Consider the following 22,500-nt stretch of genomic DNA (forward strand, 5'->3'; position numbering starts at 1 on the left):
GTTGGAAGTTGGGTTAATTGCCCGGGCGCGCACCTTCGCCAGGGTGGGCACCTTGGTGCGCACACCTTGGCTGGGCTGCGCACCAGGGCGGGCTCAAGATGGCACCAGCATTCCCTTTTTCTCACTATCTTTCAAAACGGAAATTTTAAAATCTCGTTTTTTTTTTGCCTTTTATGGAAATTAGTGAAGGCATCGCATCAAAGGTGCGCACCTCGCTGCCCACCTTGGTGTGCTCCGAGGTGCCCACCACGGTGCGCAACGCCGGTGCGAACCCGGGAGCGCCCCGATGTGTGCTCCAAGGTGCGGCGTGCACGAAGTCGGACCCCGGTTTGCCCCGGGTGCGCACCTCGCGTGCACCTTGGTGCGCACACCTTGGCTGGGTTGCGCGGCCTGGTGGGCACCATGGTGCGCACCAAGGAGCGCTCCGAAGTGTGCTCCAAGGTGCGGCGTGCACGAAGTCGGAGCCCGGTTTGCCCCGGGTACGCACCTTCGCCGGGGTGGGCACCTCGGCTGGGTTGCGCGCCCTGGTGCGCACCAAGGAGCGCTCCGAAGTGTGCTCCAAGGTGCGGCGTGCACGAAGTCGGAGCCCGGTTTGCCCCGGGTGCGCACCTCGCGTGCACCTTCGGCGGGGTTGCGTGCCCTGGTGGGCACCATGGTGCGCACCAAGGAGCGCTCCGAAGTGTGCTCCAAGGTGCGGCGTGCACGAAGTCGGAGCCCGGTTTGCCCCGGGTGCGCACCTCGCGTGCACCTTCGGCGGGGTTGCGCGCCCTGGTGGGCACCATGGTGCGCACCAAGGAGCGCTCCGAAGTGTGCTCCAAGGTGCGGCGTGCACGAAGTCGGAGCCCGGTTTGCCCCGGGTGCGCACCTCGCGTGCACCTTCGCCGCGGTGGGCACCATGGCGTGCACGAAGTCGGAGCCCGGTTTGCCCCGGGTGCGCACCTCGCGTGCACCTTCGCCGGGGTGGGCACCTCGGCTGGGTTGCGCGCCCTGGTGCGCACCAAGGAGCGCTCCGAAGTGTGCTCCAAGGTGCGGCGTGCACGAAGTCGGAGCCCGGTTTGCCCCGGGTGCGCACCTCGCGTGCACCTTCGCCAGGGTGGGCACCTCGGTGCGCACACCTTCTCAATGTTTTCTTGCCTTTTCTGGAAATTGGTGAAGGCAGCGCATCAAAGGTGCGCACCTCGGTGTGCTCCGAGGTGCGAACCCGAGAGCGCTCCGAGGTGCCCACGAAGTCGAAAGTCGGGTTAATTGCATTGTTTTCCCCGGGTGCGCTCCGAGGTGCGCAACATCGGCGCGCACCAAGGAGGGCTCCGAAGTGTGCTCCAAGGTGCGCACGATGGCGTGCACCTCTGGTGCGCACGATTCGGAGCTCGGTTTGACCGGGGTGCGCACACCTTGGCTGGGTTGCGCACCTTTTGTGCGCTCCAAGGTGCGCACGAAGTCGGAGCTCGGTTTGCCCCGGGTGCGCACCTTCGCCAGGGTGCGCACCTTGATGCGCACGCCTTGGCTGGGCTGCGCACCTTGGTGGGCGCCATGGTGCGCACCTTTCGTGCGCTCCAAGGTGCGCACGAAGTCGGAGCTCGGTTTGCCCCGGGTGCGCACCTTGGTGGGCGCCATGGTGCACTCCGAGGTGCCCAAGATTGGTGCGCACCAAGGAGCGCTCCGAAGTGCGCTCCAAGGTGCGCGCGAAGTCGAAAGTTGGGTTAATTGTCCGGTTTGCCTCGGGTGCGCACCTTGCGTGCACCTTCGCCAGGGTGGGCGCCTTGGTGCGCACACCTTGGCTGGGCTGCGCACACCTTGGCACCCGCGTTTCCTTCATTTTAAATTTTTTTTTTTTACAATCTCTCAAGTGGGAAATTCTATAATCTCAACTTTTTTTGCCTTTTCAGGAAACTTTTGAATGGAGCGCATCATTGGTGCGCTCCGAAGTGTGCTCCAAAGCTCTCTCCAGCTGCGTGCACCTGCCCCGGCCGCGCACCCGGCCCCGCCCAGCTTCGCTCACCTGTCCCGGGCGTCTGGTGCGGAACCTTAGAGTAAGAAACATCACCGTGCACCTTGGCCAACGTGCGCGACTCGACCGAGCGCGCACTGGCCGAGGTGCACACCGATTTCACCTGGGTGCGCGCGCAGCACCTCGGGCGCACCGGGGTGCGCGCACAACGCCCGGGTTGCACCGTGGCCTGTGTGCTCGGGGCGCCTCGGGTGCGCGCTCGGTGTCGCCCCCGCGCGCGCGGTAGTGCGGGCAGCGCACCCCGGCCCGGCCCGGCCCCGACGAGAACGCAAACGGGCAAAAGGTTTATTCAAATAGCATTGCGATGCCCGGCGAAAAACTAAAAAAGGGTGCAACACCGGGACTTCCCGGGAGGTCACCCATCCCAGTACTACTCCGGCCCAAGCGCGCTTAACTGCGGAGTTCTGATGGGATCCGGTGCACTAACGCTGGTATGATCGCACCCGTTATGAGCTTGTCGCAGTGTGTACTTAGCAAACCGCGACCCACGTGCGAATCCACCCCGGCCACCCACCCCCGTCGAGGTGCACACCCTCCCTCGCGAAGTGCGCCCCGTTCGCCAAGTGTGAGCCCTGCCCGGGTGCGCGCACCTTGCTAGGGCGTCGGGTGTGCACCCGGCCCGGCCTACGTGCGTGCACCTGTAGGGGGCGTCGTGTGCGTGCAGTGTCCCGTCTGCAACGCGGTGCCCACACACCACCTCGGGCGCAACGACCTGCGCTCACATGTGGGCCGAGTGCACCTTGGTGCATGTTCGGGGCGCCTCGGGTGCACGCTCGATCTTGCCCCGGTGCACCAAGGCGCTCGGTTTGCCCCGGGTGCGCACTTGGTGCAAGGTGGGCACCCAAAATAGGGATCAAGCACCAAAACACAAGTTTCGGGATGCAAAATGGGACCCAAGGACCACAAATGCGTTCCAAGACCCATGATGGGTCCACGAGAACAAAAATGTGTTCCGAGACTTAATAAACAAATATTGGGTTTTAGGAGAAGAAACATGCTCTGATGCCCAAAACGAGAATCGACCCCGAAAAGGCCACAGGCCAAAAGTGGGATGCGAGACAAAAAAAAATGGGACCCGAGGACCAAAATTGGGTTCCCAGGTCGAAGACAGGGCAACCGGACAAGAAACGACCTCTAAGGCTCGAAATGAGTCCCGACGACTAAAACTTGACAAGAAGCACCCATCAGGCACCCAACTCGACACCCATGGGATGCCGACCCACCCGGGCTTCCACCTAGCACACCTTGGCACCCACCCACCCTCGCACCCAACCTCGCACCCAACTTAGCACCTTTGAACCCACATTGGCACTCACCCTGACCCTGGCACCTTGGAACCCACATTGGCACTCACCTTGACCCTGGCACCCACCTTTGCACTCACCTTGGGACCCACCCTGGCTCCCACCTCGGCACCCACCCAGACACCCACCTTGGTTCCTTGGCACCCACCTTGGATCCTTGGCACCCACCCCGACACCCACCTTGGCACGCAACTTGGCTACTTGCCACCCACCTTGGCTCCTTGACGCCCACCCCGACAACCACCCCGTGACCTACCCTGGCTAGGGTTGGTGCACACCCACCCTGGTGCCCACCTTGGCACCCACCCTATGACCCACCTTGGCACGCACCTTAGTACCCACCCCGTTACCCACCCTAGGACCCACCCCGTGACCCACCTTGGCCAGGGTGGGTGCCTTGGTGCGCACAACTTGCCTGGGCTGCACACCAGGGCGGGCTCAAGATGGCACCCGCGTTCCGTTTTTTTCACTATCTTTCAAAACGGAAATTTTAAAATCTCATTTTTTTCTTTTTTTTGCCTTTTCTGGAAATTAGTGAAGGCAGCGCATCAAAGGTGCGCAATGCTGGTGCGAACCCGGGAGCGCTCCGATGTGTGCTCCAAGGTGCGGCGTGCACGAAGTCCGAGCCCGGTTTGCCCCGGGTGCGCACCTCGCGTGCACCTTCGCCGGGGTGAGCACCTTGGCTGGGTTGCGCGCCCTGGTGCGTACCAAGGAGCGCTCTGAAGTGTGCTCCAAGGTGCGGCGTGCACGAAGTCGGAGCCCGGTTTGCCCCGGGTGTGCACCTCGGGTGCGCACCTCGCGTGCACCTTCGCTGCGGTGGGCACCTTGGCTGGGTTGCGCGCCTTGGTGGGCACCATGCAGTGCACGAAGTCGGAGCCCGGTTTGCCCCGGGCGCGCACCTCCGCCAGGGTGGGCACCTTGGTGCGCACAACTTGCCTGGGCTGCGCATCAGGAAGGGCTCAAGATGGCACCCGCGTTCCGTTTTTTTCACTATCTTTCAGAACGGAAATTTTAAAATATCGTTTTTTTTTGCCTTTTCTGGAAATTAGTGAAGGCAGCGCATCAAAGGTGCGCAACGCTGGTGCGAACCTGGGAGCGCTCCGATGTGTGCTCCAAGGTGCGGCGTGCACGAAGTCGGAGCCCGGTTTGCCTCGGGTGCGCCCCGGTGGGCACCATGGTGCGCACCAAGGAGCGCTCCGAAGTGTGCTCCAAGGTGCGGCCTGCACGAAGTCGGAGCCCGGTTTGCCCCGGGTGTGCACCTCGGGTGGGCACCTTGGTGCGCATGCCTTGCCTGGGCTGCGCACCAGGGCGGGCTCAAGATGGCACCCGCGTTCCTTTTTTTTCACTATCTTTCAAAACGGAAATTTTAAAATCTCATTTTTTTTTGCCTTTTTCTGGAAATTAGTGAAGGCAGCGCATCAAAGGTGCGCACCTCGCTGCCCACCACGGTGCGCAACGCCGGTGGGCACCCGGGAGTGCTTCGAAGTGTGCTCCAAGGTGCTGCGTGCACGTTGTCGGAGCCCGGTTTGCCCCGGGTGCGCACCTCGCGTGCACCTTCGTCGGGGTGGGCACCTTGGCTTGGTTTGCCCCGGCTGCGCTCCGAAGCGGGGTTATTGGAGCGCCGCCTCTTTTTTTGTCGGAGCGTTTGGTGGGGTTTCTCGCATTGGCTCTTCCGAGGCCCGGTTGCCACCCTGGCGCGCACGAAGTCGGAAGTAGGGTTAATTGCCCGGGTGCGCACCTTTGCCAGGGTGGCACCTTACCTGGGCTGCGCACCAGGGCGGGCTCAAGATGGCACGCGCGTTCCGTTTTTTTCACTATCTTTCAAAACGGAAATTTTAAAATCTCCTTTTTTTTTTGCCTTTTCTGGAAATTAGTGAAGGCAGCGCATCAAAGGTGCGCACCTCGCTGCCCACCTTGGTGTGCTCTGAGGTGCGCACCCGGGAGCGCTACGAAGTGTGCTCCAAGGTGCGGCGTGCACGTTGTCGGAGCCCGGTTTGCCCCGGGTGCGCACCTCGCCTGCACCTTGGCCGGGGTGGGCACCTTGGCTGGGTTTGCCCAGGGTGCGCTCCGAAGCGGGGTTACTGGAGCGCCCCCTCTTTTTTTGTCAGAGAGTTTGGTGGGGTTTCTCGCATTGGCTCTTCCCAGGCCCGGTTGTTGGGTGCGCTCCCACCCTGGCGCGCGCGAAGTTGGAAGTTGGGTTAATTGCCCGGGCGCGCACCTTCGCCAGGGTGGGCACCTTGGTGCGCAAACCTTGGCTGGGCTGCGCACCAGGGCGGGCTCAAGATGGCACCAGCATTCCCTTTTTCTCACTATCTTTCAAAACGGAAATTTTAAAATCTCGTTTTTTTTTTGCCTTTTATGGAAATTAGTGAAGGCATCGCATCAAAGGTGCGCACCTCGCTGCCCACCTTGGTGTGCTCCGAGGTGCCCACCACGGTGCGCAACGCCGGTGCGAACCCGGGAGCGCCCCGATGTGTGCTCCAAGGTGCGGCGTGCACGAAGTCGGACCCCGGTTTGCCCCGGGTGCGCACCTCGCGTGCACCTTGGTGCGCACACCTTGGCTGGGTTGCGCGGCCTGGTGGGCACCATGGTGCGCACCAAGGAGCGCTCCGAAGTGTGCTCCAAGGTGCGGCGTGCACGAAGTCGGAGCCCGGTTTGCCCCGGGTGCGCACCTTCGCCGCGGTGGGCACCATGGCGTGCACGAAGTCGGAGCCCGGTTTGCCCCGGGTGCGCACCTCGCGTGCACCTTCGCCGGGGTGGGCACCTCGGCTGGGTTGCGCGCCCTGGTGCGCACCAAGGAGCGCTCTGAAGTGTGCTCCAAGGTGCGGCGTGCACGAAGTCGGAGCCCGGTTTGCCCCGGGTGTGCACCTCGGGTGCGCACCTCGCGTGCACCTTCGCTGCGGTGGGCACCTTGGCTGGGTTGCGCGCCTTGGTGGGCACCATGCAGTGCACGAAGTCGGAGCCCGGATTGCCCCGGGCGCGCACCTCCGCCAGGGTGGGCACCTTGGTGCGCACAACTTGCCTGGGCTGCGCACCAGGAAGGGCTCAAGATGGCACCCGCGTTCCGTTTTTTTCACTATCTTTCAGAACGGAAATTTTAAAATCTCGTTTTTTTTTGCCTTTTCTTGAAATTAGTGAAGGCAGCGCATCAAAGGTGCGCAACGCTGGTGCGAACCTGGGAGCGCTCCGATGTGTGCTCCAAGGTGCGGCGTGCACGAAGTCGGACCCCGGTTTGCCCCGGGTGCGCACCTCGCGTGCACCTTGGTGCGCACACCTTGGCTGGGTTGCGCGCCCTGGTGGGCACCATGGTGCGCACCAAGGAGCGCTCCGAAGTGTGCTCCAAGGTGCGGCGTGCACGAAGTCGGAGCCCGGTTTGCCCCGGGTGCGCACCTCGCGTGCACCTTCGCCGCGGTGGGCACCATGGCGTGCACGAAGTCGGAGCCCGGTTTGCCCCGGGTGCGCACCTCGCGTGCACCTTCACCGGGGTGGGCACCTTGGTGTGCAGACCTTGGCTGGGTTGCGCGCCCTGGTGGGCACCATGGTGCGCACCAAGGAGCGCTCCGAAGTGTGCTCCAAGGTGCGGCCTGCACGAAGTCGGAGCCCGGTTTGCCCCGGGTGTGCACCTCGGGTGGGCACCTTGGTGCGCATGCCTTGCCTGGGCTGCGCACCAGGGCGGGCTCAAGATGGCACCCGCGTTCCTTTTTTTTCACTATCTTTCAAAACGGAAATTTTAAAATCTCATTTTTTTTTGCCTTTTTCTGGAAATTAGTGAAGGCAGCGCATCAAAGGTGCGCACCTCGCTGCCCACCACGGTGCGCAACGCCGGTGGGCACCCGGGAGTGCTTCGAAGTGTGCTCCAAGGTGCTGCGTGCACGTTGTCGGAGCCCGGTTTGCCCCGGGTGCGCACCTCGCGTGCACCTTCGTCGGGGTGGGCACCTTGGCTGGGTTTGCCCCGGCTGCGCTCCGAAGCGGGGTTATTGGAGCGCCGCCTCTTTTTTTGTCGGAGCGTTTGGTGGGGTTTCTCGCATTGGCTCTTCCGAGGCCCGGTTGCCACCCTGGCGCGCACGAAGTCGGAAGTAGGGTTAATTGCCCGGGTGCGCACCTTTGCCAGGGTGGGCACCTTACCTGGGCTGCGCACCAGGGCGGGCTCAAGATGGCACGCGCGTTCCGTTTTTTTCACTATCTTTCAAAACGGAAATTTTAAAATCTCCTTTTTTTTTTGCCTTTTCTGGAAATTAGTGAAGGCAGCGCATCAAAGGTGCGCACCTCGCTGCCCACCTTGGTGTGCTCTGAGGTGCGCACCCGGGAGCGCTACGAAGTGTGCTCCAAGGTGCGGCGTGCACGTTGTCGGAGCCCGGTTTGCCCCGGGTGCGCACCTCGCCTGCACCTTGGCCGGGGTGGGCACCTTGGCTGGGTTTGCCCAGGGTGCGCTCCGAAGCGGGGTTACTGGAGCGCCCCCTCTTTTTTTGTCAGAGCGTTTGGTGGGGTTTCTCGCATTGGCTCTTCCCAGGCCCGGTTGTTGGGTGCGCTCCCACCCTGGCGCGCGCGAAGTTGGAAGTTGGATTAATTGCCCGGGCGCGCACCTTCGCCAGGGTGGGCACCTTGGTGCGCACACCTTGGCTGGGCTGCGCACCAGGGCGGGCTCAAGATGGCACCAGCATTCCCTTTTTCTCACTATCTTTCAAAACGGAAATTTTAAAATCTCGTTTTTTTTTTGCCTTTTATGGAAATTAGTGAAGGCATCGCATCAAAGGTGCGCACCTCGCTGCCCACCTTGGTGTGCTCCGAGGTGCCCACCACGGTGCGCAACGCCGGTGCGAACCCGGGAGCGCCCCGATGTGTGCTCCAAGGTGCGGCGTGCACGAAGTCGGACCCCGGTTTGCCCCGGGTGCGCACCTCGCGTGCACCTTGGTGCGCACACCTTGGCTGGGTTGCGCGGCCTGGTGGGCACCATGGTGCGCACCAAGGAGCGCTCCGAAGTGTGCTCCAAGGTGCGGCGTGCACGAAGTCGGAGCCCGGTTTGCCCCGGGTACGCACCTCGCGTGCACCTTCGCCGGGGTGGGCACCTCGGCTGGGTTGCGCGCCCTGGTGCGCACCAAGGAGCGCTCCGAAGTGTGCTCCAAGGTGCGGCGTGCACGAAGTCGGAGCCCGGTTTGCCCCGGGTGCGCACCTTCGCCGCGGTGCGCACCATGGCGTGCACGAAGTCGGAGCCCGGTTTGCCCCGGGTGCGCACCTCGCGTGCACCTTCGGCGGGGTTGCGCGCCCTGGTGGGCACCATGGTGCGCACCAAGGAGCGCTCCGAAGTGTGCTCCAAGGTGCGGCGTGCACGAAGTCGGAGCCCGGTTTGCCCCGGGTGCGCACCTCGCGTGCACCTTCGGCGGGGTTGCGCGCCCTGGTGGGCACCATGGTGCGCACCAAGGAGCGCTCCGAAGTGTGCTCCAAGGTGCGGCGTGCACGAAGTCGGAGCCCGGTTTGCCCCGGGTGCGCACCTCGCGTGCACCTTCGCCGCGGTGGGCACCATGGCGTGCACGAAGTCGGAGCCCGGTTTGCCCCGGGTGCGCACCTCGCGTGCACCTTCGCCGGGGTGGGCACCTCGGCTGGGTTGCGCGCCCTGGTGCGCACCAAGGAGCGCTCCGAAGTGTGCTCCAAGGTGCGGCGTGCACGAAGTCGGAGCCCGGTTTGCCCCGGGTGCGCACCTCGCGTGCACCTTCGCCAGGGTGGGCACCTCGGTGTGCACACCTTCTCAATGTTTTCTTGCCTTTTCTGGAAATTGGTGAAGGCAGCGCATCAAAGGTGCGCACCTCGGTGTGCTCCGAGGTGCGAACCCGAGAGCGCTCCGAGGTGCCCACGAAGTCGAAAGTCGGGTTAATTGCATTGTTTTCCCCGGGTGCGCTCCGAGGTGCGCAACATCGGCGCGCACCAAGGAGGGCTCCGAAGTGTGCTCCAAGGTGCGCACGATGGCGTGCACCTCTGGTGCGCACGATTCGGAGCTCGGTTTGACCGGGGTGCGCACACCTTGGCTGGGTTGCGCACCTTTTGTGCGCTCCAAGGTGCGCACGAAGTCGGAGCTCGGTTTGCCCCGGGTGCGCACCTTCGCCAGGGTGCGCACCTTGATGCGCACGCCTTGGCTGGGCTGCGCACCTTGGTGGGCGCCATGGTGCGCACCTTTCGTGCGCTCCAAGGTGCGCACGAAGTCGGAGCTCGGTTTGCCCCGGGTGCGCACCTTGGTGGGCGCCATGGTGCACTCCGAGGTGCCCAAGATTGGTGCGCACCAAGGAGCGCTCCGAAGTGCGCTCCAAGGTGCGCGCGAAGTCGAAAGTTGGGTTAATTGTCCGGTTTGCCTCGGGTGCGCACCTTGCGTGCACCTTCGCCAGGGTGGGCGCCTTGGTGCGCACACCTTGGCTGGGCTGCGCACACCTTGGCACCCGCGTTTCCTTCATTTTAAATTTTTTTTTTTTACAATCTCTCAAGTGGGAAATTCTATAATCTCAACTTTTTTTGCCTTTTCAGGAAACTTTTGAATGGAGCGCATCATTGGTGCGCTCCGAAGTGTGCTCCAAAGCTCTCTCCAGCTGCGTGCACCTGCCCCGGCCGCGCACCCGGCCCCGCCCAGCTTCGCTCACCTGTCCCGGGCGTCTGGTGCGGAACCTTAGAGTAAGAAACATCACCGTGCACCTTGGCCAACGTGCGCGACTCGACCGAGCGCGCACTGGCCGAGGTGCACACCGATTTCACCTGGGTGCGCGCGCAGCACCTCGGGCGCACCGGGGTGCGCGCACAACGCCCGGGTTGCACCGTGGCCTGTGTGCTCGGGGTGCCTCGGGTGCGCGCTCGGTGTCGCCCCCGCGCGCGCGGTAGTGCGGGCAGCGCACCCCGGCCCGGCCCGGCCCCGACGAGAACGCAAACGGGCAAAAGGTTTATTCAAATAGCATTGCGACGCCCGGCGAAAAACTAAAAAAGGGTGCAACACCGGGAGTTCCCGGGAGGTCACCCATCCCAGTACTACTCCGGCCCAAGCGCGCTTAACTGCGGAGTTCTGATGGGATCCGGTGCACTAATGCTGGTATGATCGCACCCGTTATGAGCTTGTCGCAGTGTGTACTTAGCAAACCGCGACCCACGTGCGAATCCACCCCGGCGACCCACCCCCGTCGAGGTGCACACCCTCCCTCGCGAAGTGCGCCCCGTTCGCCAAGTGTGAGCCCTGCCCGGGTGCGCGCACCTTGCTAGGGCGTCGGGTGTGCACCCGGCCCGGCCTACGTGCGTGCACCTGGAGGGGGCGTCGTGTGCGTGCAGTGTCCCGTCTGCAACGCGGTGCCCACACACCACCTCGGGCGCAACGACCTGCGCTCACATGTGGGCCGAGTGCACCTTGGTGCATGTTCGGGGCGCCTCGGGTGCACGCTCGATCTTGCCCCGGTGCACCAAGGCGCTCGGTTTGCCCCGGGTGCGCACTTGGTGCAAGGTGGGCACCCAAAATAGGGATCAAGCACCAAAACACAAGTTTCGGGATGCAAAATGGGACCCAAGGACCACAAATGCGTTCCAAGACCCATGATGGGTCCACGAGAACAAAAATGTGTTCCGAGACTTAATAAACAAATATTGGGTTTTAGGAGAAGAAACATGCTCTGATGCCCAAAACGAGAATCGACCCCGAAAAGGCCACAGGCCAAAAGTGGGATGCGAGACAAAAAAAAATGGGACCCGAGGACCAAAATTGGGTTCCCAGGTCGAAGACAGGGCAACCGGACAAGAAACGACCTCTAAGGCTCGAAATGAGTCCCGACGACTAAAACTTGACAAGAAGCACCCATCAGGCACCCAACTCGACACCCATGGGATGCCGACCCACCCGGGCTTCCACCTAGCACACCTTGGCACCCACCCACCCTCGCACCCAACCTCGCACCCAACTTAGCACCTTTGAACCCACATTGGCACTCACCCTGACCCTGGCACCTTGGAACCCACATTGGCACTCACCTTGACCCTGGCACCCACCTTTGCACTCACCTTGGGACCCACCCTGGCTCCCACCTCGGCACCCACCCAGACACCCACCTTGGTTCCTTGGCACCCACCTTGGATCCTTGGCACCCACCCCGACACCCACCTTGGCACGCAACTTGGCTACTTGCCACCCACCTTGGCTCCTTGACGCCCACCCCGACAACCACCCCGTGACCTACCCTGGCTAGGGTTGGTGCACACCCACCCTGGTGCCCACCTTGGCACCCACCCTATGACCCACCTTGGCACGCACCTTAGTACCCACCCTGTTACCCACCCTAGGACCCACCCCGTGACCCACCTTGGCCAGGGTGGGTGCACCCACCCTGGTGCCCACCTTGGCACCCACCCATCCTAGCACCCAGCCTGTGACCGGGCTTGGAACCCAACCTTGCACCCGCACCCGTCTTGGCCAGTGTGGGTGCGCACCCATCCTGGCACCCACGTTGTGACACACCCTTTAACCCACGCACCCTAGCACCCACGTTGGCACCCACCTTGGAACCCAACCTAGCAACTTGGCACCCACCCCGTGACCCACCTTGGCATCCACCATAGCAGTCGCCGACTTGGCACCCACCTCGGCACCCACCTTGACACTTGTGGACCCACCTTGCCACTCACCCTAGCATCGACCCATCCTAGCACCCACCCTGGCACCTTTGCACCCTAGCACTCACCCATCCTAGCACCTAACCTGTGACCCACCTTGACACTCACCCTCGCACCCACCTTGGAACCCAACCTAGCACCCACCCACCCTGACACCAACCCTAGCACCTACCCACCCTTGCACCCACCCTGTGACCCATCTTGGCACCCACCCATCCTACCACTCAACCTATCACCCACCTTCTCACCCACCTTGGCATCCACCTTAGCACCCACCCACACTGGCACCTTGGCACCCACCTCGGGCAAGGTGGGTGCACACCCACCCTGGCACCCAATTTAGAACCCACCGAGCATGTTACCCACCTTGGCACCCACATTGCAGCCCACCCTAGTACCCACCCTATGACCCACATTGGCATCCACACCCTAGCACCCAGGCACCTCGACACCCGCCTTGACACCCACCCTAGCACTGAACCTGTGACCCACCTTGGAACTCACCCTAGAACCCACCCACCCTGTGAACCACCTTGGCATCCACCTTAGCACCCACCCACCTTGGCACCCACTCTAGCACTCACCCATCCTAACACCCAACTTGTTACCCACCTTGGCACCCGCCCTCGCGTCCACCTTGAAACCCACCCTAGCACCCACCCACGCAGGAGCCCACCTTGGCACCCAACCTAACACCCACGCATCCTGGCACCCAACTTGTGACCCACCTTGGAACCCACCCTAGTACCCACCTTTGAACCCACTATATCACCAACCCACCTTGGCACCCACCCTATGACCCTCTTTGGAATCCACCCTAGCACGCACCCACCCTGGCACCCACCATGGAGCGCACCCTAGCACCCACCCACCTCGGCACGCACCTCAACACCCACCTTGGTGTGCGCACTGCGCCAACCTCTCAAAGACCCTATGTGGTGCGCTCCAAAGTGTACACCTTTGGTGCGCTCCAAGGTGCGCACCTTTGGTGCACACCGAGGTGCACACCAAAGTGTGCACCGAGGTGAGCACCAAAGTGCACTCCAGGGTGCACACCAAGGCGTGCACCTTTGGTGCGGTCAATGCAAACGAATTCGGAAGTTGGGGTCGATGTCCTAATCGCTGCTGCAGACTACACGTATGAGAATCGGACAAATAGCTTTATATAGGGGAGGTGTTGCGTTTGATGGGTCGACTCCCCTGGTTGTGTGCACTGCACCAACTTCAAAGACCCTGTCTTGTTTAAGAAGTCAAAAGTTGGGGTGGATGTCCTAATCATTGCTGCAGTCTACGCATGTATGAGAATCAGACAAATAGCTTATATAGGGGAGGTGTTGCATTCGGTGGGTTGACTCCCCTGGTTGTGCGCACTGCGCCAACCTCAAAGACCCCGCATAGCAGAAGAAGTCGGAAGTCGGATTTTGGTGAGCACCAAGGCGTGCACCTTTGGTGCGGTCAACGCAGACGAATTCAGAAGTTGGGGTGGATGTCCTAATCGTTGTTGCAGGCTACACATGTATGAGAATCAGACAAATAGCTTATATAGGGGAGGTGTTGGGTTTGATGGGTCAACTCCCTTGGTTGTGCGCATTACGCCAACCTCAAAGACCTTGTTTTCGTTAAGAAGTCAAAAGTTGGGGTCAATGTCCTAATGGCTCCTGCAGGCTACACATGTATGAGAATCGGACAAATAGCTTATATAGGGGAGGTGTTGGGTTTGATGGGTCGACTCCCCTGGTTGTGCGCATTACGTCAACCTCAAAGACCTTGTTTTCGTTAAGAAGTCAAAAGTTGGGGTCGATGTCCTAATTGCTCCTGTAGACTACACATGTATGAGAATCAGACAAATAGCTTATATAGGGGAGGTGTTGGGTTTGATGGGTTGACTCCCCTAGTTGTTCGCATTACACCAACCTCAAAGACCTTGTTTTCGTTTAGAAGCCGAAAGTTGGGGTCGATGTCCTAATTGCTCCTGCAGGCTACGCATGTATGAGAATCAGACAAATAGCTTATATAGGGGAGGTGTTGGGTTTGATGGGTCGACTCCCCTGGTTGTGCGCATTGCGCCAACCTCAAAGACCCTGCATTGCGGATGAAGTCGAAAGTCAGAGTTTGGTGTGCTACAAGGTGTGGTCGAAGGTGCTCACCTAGGTGTGCACCTTTGGAGCACAGGAAAAGTGCCCTCCAAAAGTGCGCACCTTTGGAGTGCACAAAAGTGCCCTCCAAAAGTGCGCACCTTTGGAGCGCAGAAAAGTGCCCTCCAAAAAGTGCCCTCCAAAAGTGCGCACCTTTGGAGCGCAGAAAAGTGCCCTCCAAAAAGTGCCCTCCAAAAGTGCGCACCTTTGGAGCGCAGAAAAGTGCCCTCCAAAAAGTGCCCTCCAAAAGTGCGCACCTTTGGAGCGCAGAAAAGTGCCCTCCAAAAAGTGCCCTCCAAAAGTGCGCACCTTTGGAGCGCAGAAAAGTGCCCTCCAAAAAGTGCCCTCCAAAAGTGCGCACCTTTGGAGCGCAGAAAAGTGCCCTCCAAAAAGTGCCCTCCAAAAGTGCGCACCTTTGGAGCGCAGAAAAGTGCCCTCCAAAAAGTGCCCTCCAAAAGTGCGCACCTTTGGAGCGCAGAAAAGTGCCCTCCAAAAAGTGCCCTCCAAAAGTGCGCACCTTTGGAGCGCAGAAAAGTGCCCTCCAAAAAGTGCCCTCCAAAAGTGCGCACCTTTGGAGCGCAGAAAAGTGCCCTCCAAAAGTGCGCACTTTTGGTGCGCACCAAGGCGCTGGTTCGGTCGTTGCAGGCGAGTTCGGAAGTTGGGGTCGATGTCCTGAGCGGAGGTGCAAACTACACAGGTGTCGGAATCGGACAAATAGCTTATATAGGGGAGGTGTATGCTTCGATGGGTCGACTCCCCAGGTTGAGCGCACCGCGCCAACCTCAAAGACCCTACGGTATGGATGAAGTCGGAAGTTGGGTCCGATGACCGATTCGATTAGTAGGTATGCTCATGAGGTCGGAATTTGGGTCCGATGACCTGCCATGTGCAGGAAGGCGAATGTTGACACTGTGCGTTGCAAGGTGCACACCAAGGCGCTGGTGCGGTCTTTTTAGTCGAGTTCGGAAGTTGGGGTCGATGTCCTGATCGGAGGTGCAAGCTACACAGGTGTGGGAATCGGACAAATAGCTTATATAGGGGAGGTGTATGCTTCGTTGGGTCGACTCCCCGGGTTGAGCGCACCGCGCCAACCTCAAAGACCCTACGGTATGGATGAAGTCGGAAGTTGGGTCCGATGACCGATTCGATATGTAGGCATACTCGCGAGGTCGGAATTTGGGTCCGATGACCTGCCACGTGCAGGAAGGCGAATGTTGGCACTGTGCGTTGCAAGGTGCGCACCAAGGCGCTGGTTCGGTCGTTGGAGGCGAGTTCGGAAGTTGGGGTCGATGTCTTGATCGGAGGTGCAAACTACACAGGTGTGGGAATCGGACAAATAGCTTATATAGGGGAGGTGTATGCTTCGTTGGGTCGACTCCCCGGGTTGAGCGCACCGCGCCAACCTCAAAGACCCTACGGTATGGATGAAGTCGGAAGTTGGGTCCGATGACCGATTCGATATGTAGGCATACTCGCGAGGTCGGAATTTGGGTCCGATGACCTGCCATGTGCAGGAAGGCGAATGTTGGGACTGTGCGTCACAAGGTGCGCACCAAGGCGCTGGTGCCGTCGTTGCAGTCGAGTTCGGAAGTTGGGGTCGATGTCCTGGTCAGAGGTGCAAACTACACAGGTGTGGGAATCGGACAAATAGCTTATATAGGGGAGGTGTATGCTTCGATGGGTCGACTCCCTGGGTTGAGCGCACCGCGCCAACCTCAAAGACCCTACAGTATGGATGAAGTCGGAAGTTGGGTCCGATGACCGATTCGATACGTAGGCATATTGGCGAGGTCTGAATTTGTGTCCGATGACCTGCCATGCGCAGGAAGGCGGAATTTGGGTCCGATGACCGAGTTGATGGCGTGCCATGCGCAGAAAGGCGGAATTTGGGTCCGATGACCGAGTTGATGTTGATGGCCCGCCATGCACAGGAAGGCGGAATTTGGGTCCGATGACCGATTTGAAGGCGTGCCATACGCAAAAAGGCGGAGTTTGGGTCCGATGACCGAGTTGATATTGATGGCCCGCCATGCGCAGGAAGGCGGAATTTGGGTCCGATGACCTGACATACGCATGGAGTCCGACTCGGGGGCCGATGTTCGATTCGATGACTTGCATTGTGGGTAAAGTCGGAAGTTGTGGTCTTTGACCCGATTCGATGACCAGACTTCGGCTGCTTGAGAATCGGACAAATAACTTATATAGGGGAGGTAGTGTTCTCGAGCATCCTCCCCCCGTGCCCGTTTATGTCGATTGATGCTGGTGCTCGACTGGTTGGAGCGCTCGGATGCAAAAATCTTGCACCAGGATTTATCGATTGTGATGGACACGGCAAGTCTCCTGATTGCTATGCAGGAGCTCATCGTGAATCTCTATGCGGCCTTGGTATGGACTCGACCTGCGGAATGGTTCGGCAATGGTAGTCGCTCCAACACGTCCTTGCAATGGCCACAGAGGTGATTCGACTAGAGCTCCAGTCTAGCTTTTGGGTTGCTTGGCGGACTGGTATAGCCGCGATCGAGTTCCGGCCATGAACGTTTTAGATAGCTCTTGGGCTTTCTGGGACGGAAGTCGGAAGTTTGGGCTGTTGTCCGATTTGATGACCATTCTTCGGATGTGTGAGAATCGGACAAATAACTTATATAGGGGACTGTGTTGTCTCACGCAGCCCCCTCCGTGCCCCTCTATCTCGACCGATGTTGGTGCTTGAAAGGGTTGGGATCGCTCGGATTTATAAACGTGCACCACCATTTGTCGAGTGTGAGGGACGCGGCAGGTCTCCTAAATGCTATGCGGGCGCTCTCTGAGAATCTCTATCCGGCCTCGACACAGACTAGTCTTGCTGAATGGTTTGGCACTGGTAGTCGATCCAACACGTCGTTGTTGTGGCCGCCTAGGCGATTCGATTCGAGCCCCCGTCTAGCTTTTGGGTTGCTTGGCGGATTTTGCCCTATCCGCAAGTGAGCTCGGTCCCTAAACGTTCGAGAAACCCGATTGCTATGCGCCGACTCTCTTTCTTGCGAGCCTCCATCTAGCTTTTGGGTCTCTACGGAACGGAAGTCGGAATCTGGGACCGTTGTTTGATTCGACGAGGCAGACTACGGTTGTGCGAGAATCGGACAAATAACTTATATAGGGGAGGTGTTGACTGGAGCATTCTCCCCCGTGCCCCTCTAACTCGACCAATGCTGGCGCTCGAACGGTGGTAGCGCTCGGATTTTCATTGAGCGCCAGCATTGGTCGATTTAGAGGGGCATGCGAGATTCCCGAATGCTATGCGAGGGCTCTAACGGAAATGTCTATTGGTTTCGGTATGGATGCAATTGCGAGTGGTTCGGCAAAGGTAGTCGTTCCGATGCGTCCATGTCGTGGCCAAATCGATAATTCGATTTGAGCCCTCGTATAGCATTTGGGTCTCTCGATGTGATTCCGCATTCCAGTCCCTTTGGGCACTGCTTGAGCCGCATCCCAGGGGGTTCCCTTCCCAATAATCTGCCTCGCAACCCGATTGCTATGCGGTGAGGCTCCTCGGCCGCCTCGGAACTATCTGTGTATCAGACGCATCGCGGGATAAGGGGTTGGCAACGGTAGTCGCCCCAAGCGCGTCCGATGCTTGGACCATTCCGAGGCGGCCCTGAAGCCTCTTCCGTCTAGCCGTTGGGTCCTTCTCGCCGCATCCCTCGCCTCGCACCCCGATTGCTATGCGGTGAGGCTCCTCGGCCGCCTCGGAACTATCTGTGTATCGGACGCGTCGCGGGATAAGGGGTTGTCACTGGTAGTCGCCCCAAGCGCGTCCGATGCTTGGACCATTCCGAGGCGGCCCTGAAGCCTCTTCCGTCTAGCCGTTGGGTCCTTCTCGCCGCATCCCTCGCCTCGCACCCCGATTGCTATGCGGTGAGGCTCCTCGGCCGCCTCGGAACTATCTGTGTATCGGACGCGTCGCGGGATAAGGGGTTGTCATTGGTAGTCGCCCCAAGCGCGTCCGATGCTTGGACCATTCCGAGGCGGCCCTGAAGCCTCTTCCGTCTAGCCGTTGGGTCCTTCTCGCCGCATCCCTCGCCTCGCACCCCGATTGCTATGCGGTGAGGCTCCTCGGCCGCCTCGGAACTATCTGTGTATCGGACGCGTCGCGGGATAAGGGGTTGTCACTGGTAGTCGCCCCAAGCGCGTCCGATGCTTGGACCATTCCGAGGCGGCCCTGAAGCCTCTTCCGTCTAGCCGTTGGGTCCTTCTCGCCGCATCCCTCGCCTCGCACCCCGATTGCTATGCGGTGAGGCTCCTCGGCCGCCTCGGAACTATCTGTGTATCGGACGCGTCGCGGGATAAGGGGTTGTCACTGGTAGTCGCCCCAAGCGCGTTCGATGCTTGGACCATTCCGAGGCGGCCCTGAAGCCTCTTCCGTCTAGCCGTTGGGTCCTTCTCGCCGCATCCCTCGCCTCGCACCCCGATTGCTATGCGGTGAGGCTCCTCGGCCGCCTTGGAACTATCTGTGTATCGGACGCGTCGCGGGATAAGGGGTTGTCACTGGTAGTCGCCCCAAGCGCGTCCGATGCTTGGACCATTCCGAGGCGGACCCGAAGCCTCTTCCGTCTAGCCGTTGGGTCCTTCTCGCCGCATCCTTCACCTCGCACCCCGATTGCTATGCGGTGAGGCTCCTCGGCCGCCTCGGAACTATCTGTGTATCGGACGCGTCGCGGGATAAGGGGTTGTCACTGGTAGTCGCCCCAAGCGCGTCCGATGCTTGGACCATTCCGAGGCGGACCCGAAGCCTCTTCCGTCTAGCCGTTGGGTCCTTCTCGCCGCATCCCTCGCCTCGCACCCCGATTGCTATGCGGTGAGGCTCCTCGGCCGCCTTGGAACTATCTGTGTATCGGACGCGTCGCGGGATAAGGGGTTGTCACTGGTAGTCGCCCCAAGCGCGTCCGATGCTTGGACCATTCCGAGGCGGACCCGAAGCCTCTTCCGTCTAGCCGTTGGGTCCTTCTCGCCGCATCCCTCGCCTCGCACCCCGATTGCTATGCGGTGAGGCTCCTCGGCCGCCTTGGAACTATCTGTGTATCGGACGCGTCGCGGGATAAGGGGTTGTCACTGGTAGTCGCCCCAAGCGCGTCCGATGCTTGGACCATTCCGAGGCGGACCCGAAGCCTCTTCCGTCTAGCCGTTGGGTCCTTCTCGCCGCATCCCTCGCCTCGCACCCCGATTGCTATGCGGTGAGGCTCCTCGGCCGCCTTGGAACTATCTGTGTATCGGACGCGTCGCGGGATAAGGGGTTGTCACTGGTAGTCGCCCCAAGCACGTCCGATGCTTGGACCATTCCGAGGCGGCCCCGAAGCCTCTTCCGTCTAGCCGTTGGGTCCTTCTCGCCGCATCCCTCGCCTCGCACCCCGATTGCTATGCGGTGAGGCTCCTCGGCCGCCTTGGAACTATCTGTGTATCGGACGCGTCGCGGGATAAGGGGTTGTCACTGGTAGTCGCCCCAAGCGCGTCCGATGCTTGGACCATTCCGAGGCGGCCCCGAAGCCTCTTCCGTGTAGCCGTTGGGTCCTTCTCGCCGCATCCCTCGCCTCGCACCCCGATTGCTATGCGGTGAGGCTCCTCGGCCGCCTTGGAACTATCTGTGTATCGGACGCGTCGCGGGATAAGGGGTTGTCACTGGTAGTCGCCCCAAGCGCGTCCGATGCTTGGACCATTCCGAGGCGGACCTGAAGCCTCTTCCCTCTAGCCGTTGGGGCTTTCTCGCCGCATCCCTCGCCTCGCACCCTGATTGCTATGCTGTGAGGCTCCTCGGCCGCCTTGGAACTATCTGTGTATCGGACGCATCGCGGGATAAGGGGTTGGCAGTGGTAGTCGCCCCAAGCGCATCCGATGCTTGGACCATTCCGAGGCGGCCCTGCAGCCTCTTCCGTCTAGCCGTTGGGGCCATCTCGCCGCATCCCCCACCTCGCACCACGATTGCTATGCGGTGAGGCTCCTTGGCCGCCTCGGAACTATCTGTGTATCGGACGCATCGCGGGATAAGGGGTTGTCACTGGTAGTCGCCCCAAGCGCGTCCGATGCTTGGACTATTCCGAGGCGGCCCTGCAGCCTCTTCCGTCTAGCCGTTGGGGCCATCTCGCTGCATCCCCCACCTCCTCGGCCGCCTCGGAACTATCTGTGTATCGGACGCATCGCGGGATAAGGGGTTGGCAGTGGTAGTCGCCCCAAGCGCGTCCGATGCTTGGACTATTCCGAGGCAGCCCTGCAGCCTCTTCCGTCTAGCCTTTGGGGCCATCTCGCCGCATCCCTCGCCTCGCACCCCGATTGCTATGCGGTGAGGCTCCTCGGCCGCCTGGGAACTATCTTCGTATCGGACGCATCGCGGGATAAGGGGTTGTCACTGGTAGTCGCCCCAAGCGCGTCCGATGCTTGGACTATTCCGAGGCGGCCCTGTGGCCTCTTCCGTCTAGCCGTTGGGGCCATCTCGCCGCATCCCCCACCTCGCACCCCGATTGCTATGCGGTGAGGCTCTTCGGCCGCCTTGGAACTATCTTCGTATCGGACGCATCGCGGGATAAGGGGTTGTCACTGGTAGTGGCCCCAAGCGCGTCCGATGCTTGGACTATTCCGAGGCGGCCCTGCAGCCTCTTCCGTCTAGCCGTTGGGGCCATCTCGCCGCATCCCCCACCTCGCACCCCGATTGCTATGCGGTGAGGCTCCTCGGCCGCCTTGGAACTATCTTCGTATCGGACGCATCGCGGGATAAGGGGTTGTCACTGGTAGTCGCCCCAAGCGCGTCCGATGCTTGGACTATTCCGACGCGGCCCTGTGGCCTCTTCCGTCTAGCCGTTGGGGCCATCTCGCCGCATCCCCCACCTCGCACCCCGATTGCTATGCGGTGAGGCTCCTCGGCCGCCTTGGAACCATCTTCGTATCGGACGCATCGCGGGATAGGGGGCTGTCACTGGTAGTCGCCCCAAGCGTGTCCGATGCTTGGACCATTCCTAGGCGGCCCTGAAGCCTCTTCCGTCTAGCCGTTGGGGCCTTCCCGCCCCATCCCTCGCCTCGCACCCCCGATTGCTATGCGGTGAGGCTCCTCGGCCGCCTTGGAACCATCTGTGTATCGGACGCATCGCGGGATAAGGGGTTGGCACTGGCAGTCGCCCCAAGCGCGTCCGATGCTTGGACCATTCCGAGGTGGCCCTGAAGCCTCTTCCGTCTAGCCGTTGGGGCCTTCCCGCCCCATCCCTCGCCTCGCACCCCGATTGATATGCGGTGAGGCTCCTCGGCCGCCTTGGAACTATCTGTGTATCGGACGCATCGCGGGATAAGGGGTTGGCACTGGTAGTCGTCCCAATCGCATCCGATGCTTGGACCATTCCGAGGCGGCCCTGCAGCCTCTTCCGTTTAGCCGTCGGGGCCTTCCCGCCGCATCCCTCGCCTCGCATCCCGATTCCTATGCGGTGAGTCTTCTCGGCCGCCGCGGAACTATACCTGTTATTGCTACTGCATCCTTCGGCTGGTAACCTCCTCTGCCGCCTTGGAACGTTCTCTTTGTCGGACGCGTCGCGGGATAAGGGGTTGGCACTGGTAGTCGCCCCAAGCGCGCCCGATGCATAGACCGCTCCGAGTCGACCTTGCTTTCAGCCTCTCACATGCATAGACCTCTCTGAGTCGACCCTGCAGCCTCTCACGTTTAGCCTTTGGAATCTCGCCTCACAACATGATTGCTATCCTTGATGCATCCCTTGCCTCGAGCCCTGATTGCTTTCTTGGCTGCATCCCTCCTCTCCTCACAGCCCGGTTGTCATCACTGCTTCATCCGTCGCTTCATGCATTCTGGCTGCTGGGCCCTTCCCACCGCACACCTCGATTGCTATCTCTTCTGCATCACACACCCCGATTGCTATCTCTGCTACATCCCTCGGCTCTCACTTCTGCATCCTTCGCCTCACACCTCGATTGCTATCAATGCTGCATCCGTAACCTCACACCCCGATTGCTATGCGGGGAGGCTCCTTGGCCGCCTTGGAAATTTCTGTGTGTCGGACGCACCGCGGGATAAGGGGTTGGCACTGGTAGTCGCCCCAAGTGCGCCCGATTCTTAGACCGCTTCGAGGTGACCTCGTAGCCTCTTTCGTCCAGGCTTCCTGCCTTCAACGCCCTTTTTACACCTCGATTGCTATGCGCGGGCTCGTTGGCGTCTATCACCTCTCTGCGAAGAGTGGCACGATGATTGTTGGGGTAAATCGTAGCAGTCCGATCTCTGGCCTTGGGCCATTGTGAGGGCTGATCGATTTCCTGTGCGCATCTCGTGTTCGCCCAGTAACAGACTCGACGACTTGTAATCGGTCTTGTTCCCGATTGTTCCTGGAGGTAGTCTTCGGAACTCTTGGATTTGACCTGTCACTCGAACTGTCCTCTTCCGAGGATGCTTGTGTGTGTGTGCTTG

The 22,500-nt window shown here is 60.6% G+C and overlaps 2 non-coding genes across 2 annotated transcripts; both read right to left on the reverse strand.

The window, feature by feature from the left end:
* Positions 1-2,334: 2,334 nt before the first annotated feature.
* Positions 2,335-2,453, reverse strand: LOC131864039 (5S ribosomal RNA). The gene has a single exon (XR_009362931.1). It is a non-coding gene; the product is annotated as a 5S ribosomal RNA (ribosomal RNA).
* A 7,817-nt stretch (positions 2,454-10,270) lies between these two features.
* On the reverse strand, positions 10,271-10,389 carry LOC131864021 (5S ribosomal RNA). Its single transcript, XR_009362913.1, has one exon. It is a non-coding gene; the product is annotated as a 5S ribosomal RNA (ribosomal RNA).
* Between the last annotated feature and the right edge of the window lie 12,111 nt (positions 10,390-22,500).

This window comes from Cryptomeria japonica, unplaced genomic scaffold (assembly GCF_030272615.1).
Source record: "Cryptomeria japonica unplaced genomic scaffold, Sugi_1.0 HiC_scaffold_74, whole genome shotgun sequence".
In the NCBI taxonomy this organism is placed as follows: Eukaryota; Viridiplantae; Streptophyta; class Pinopsida; order Cupressales; family Cupressaceae; genus Cryptomeria; species Cryptomeria japonica.